Raw genomic sequence first — 2,574 nt, 5'->3', positions numbered from 1 at the left:
GACATGGTACAGTACTAATCAAACACTTGAATGTCCCAACAAAGATTGGATCGTTCCTCTGAATGGGATAAAAAAAATGGTTCAAAGTGCTCTGAGCACTATGGGACTTAACTTCTGAGGTCATCAGTCCCCTAGGACTTAGAACTACTTAAACCTAACTAACCTAACGACATGACACACATCAATGCCCGAGGCAGGACTCGAACCTGCGACCGTAGCAGTCACGCGGTTCCGGAGCGTCTAGAACCTCTCGGCCACCGCGGCCGGCTACCTGGTTTCCTAACTTGATGTGTAATATTTTCTTCTATGTTTAAACCTAGTCATTCAGACCTTTAAGATACTCAGATATCTTCAGTTGCTCATTATCAAAGCATTAAGTTAAAAAATTATTCTGTACAGATATACACCAGAAGATGCAACTTAAAAGTTGGAAAACAGGTTGTGTGTGTGTCTACAACCGGCTTGAGTAAATACAGTTGTAGCAGACTTCTGTACGCTTCGTTCGGTTTTAGCACCCGTATTTAAAAAAAACTGTCTACTGTATGAATTGTGAACCAGTCATGTACACTATGAGGTAGTTTTCGAAGTACAGATACAGACATAGATATAGGTATGTTTCGGTGTTGACCACTGTAGTGCACTCATCTCCACCACAAATCCCTCAGTCTCAACGCAAAGAAATTCCGCCTATTTTGTTATGACCTTGGCACCACATTTCACGCAAAACCGTTACACAAAACATCATGAGTGAAGTACTCCAACTTGCAGGGATACTTTAGGCCCAATCGACGCAACAGGCTGCTTGGGGCACCAAGCTGAGAGGAGGTCCAGAGAGGCCCCAAGTACAAAAATTGTATACAAGTAGTATCGTAATTAGTTGTGAAAACAGGCATAGTATGTAATAACGAAAATTTTGTTACAATATTTATAGGTAAAGAAATAATAAATCTCTTGTGGCTCGAAGCTTATTGCAAATTTCGTCGTTTCACACCATCTCAGTGACGGGCGTGTCAGTTTAAGTTGGTGTTGTCATCTGCAATCGAAACCACGTTCAATTTGAATACCTAGTAAATTGCAGGTTCTCTTCACAGAATAATGCTGGGAACTGGGCCAGTTCTCATTCATGAGGAATAAACTGTTAACGACATAGAAAGACGTGCCCTAACCAACTGTGACGCCTTCCTCATGTCGTTCCCGCTCCAGTGACATCCAACCAATGTGGTCACCATACTATATTCCAGACTACAGTCTTACTATAGTGCTCTTTTCTTTTTTCGCTTACGCCATAGTCCGCAGCGATCGCAGGGTCGGCGCGGTTACAACGGATCTGGCAGCGTTAGTATTAGGGATGGCTGGATGCCCTTCCTGCCGCCATCCCGTACCCCCCCCCCCCCTCCCCCCCAGGACGGAATCAGTGTACCCCAACTGTTTGCGTCGAGTGTAAATCGTGAAATAGTGCGGACGTGTTTCAAATGTCTGCGACGCGTGTAACTGAGGCGGAACGTGGGGACCAGCCCGGTATTCACCTAGTGGAATGTGGAAAACCGCCTAAAAACCACATCCAGGGCCTCGTCGTTAATCCGCCGAGCGGATTCGATCGGGGACCGGCGCGCCTACACGAGTCCAGGAAGCAGCGTTCGGCTACACTGGTGGCTTACAGTGCTCTTGTTCCACAGTAATTACTAGAATGCTATTCAGCGTATGGTTGCCCAGCAATTTGGTGATGTTATTCTGTATTTTAACTGTTCTCATAACGACGAACCAACTATAATTGAAAAAGGAACTGTCTGCCGTATGTGTCAAAAAAGAAAAAAATGAACGACAATCAAAAACAAACTGAGGTTCTTTAAAAGCGCCGTCTTCAAGCAGCGAAAATCCTCTAAAGACGTTATTTTTCAAAATAAGAATAGTGTGATCTTTGGTGATGTCCTCACTACAGCTACAACTGTCGCTTCAACATCTGAACCTTCATTTGTGCAGGCAAGAGACTATTTTATTTACGTGTGACCAAATTTAGTTTCTTTTTTCAAAAAGTTATAGTTTTTGTAACTGAACTGAACTAGTTCAGTTCCTCGGTATTGCAATCAGCAATTAGGTTTGTAATCAAAGAAGTAAAGGTAATGCGAACTATTATAAAATTACCTATACAGCAGAGAATTCACTATTCAGCCTTCCACACTCGACAGCTTTCACAAAACCGCAGCTTTGTGAATGCACTGCAAGCGGGCGACTTTTAACATTTAGCTCTGGAATAAGAGCCAGAAATGTATTTTGTCACGGAGGAATGACCTTGTAGCACTTACCTCAATCAGCAGTATCAGATTTATATTTAGAGGTCTTACCAAGAGTCCAAGGAAAGGTAGGTAACGTCTTTGTGAGGAAGGATAGGGGCGAGACACCATATACTGATCCTGGTATTATGACAGTTAACATGTTAACAGTGAGCTTTGCAGTACTTTTGAGTCCCGTTTACTGTGGATATAAAATACCGTCAGAGAGAATGAATGTAAATGTGTGCATGGACAAAAAGTTGGATACAATGGATAGGATGGATAATGGGGAATTAAATAAACT

Source organism: Schistocerca piceifrons, chromosome 5 (assembly GCF_021461385.2).
Source record: "Schistocerca piceifrons isolate TAMUIC-IGC-003096 chromosome 5, iqSchPice1.1, whole genome shotgun sequence".
NCBI lineage: Eukaryota > Metazoa > Arthropoda > Insecta > Orthoptera > Acrididae > Schistocerca > Schistocerca piceifrons.
Note: the sequence above shows the minus strand (reverse complement) of the source record.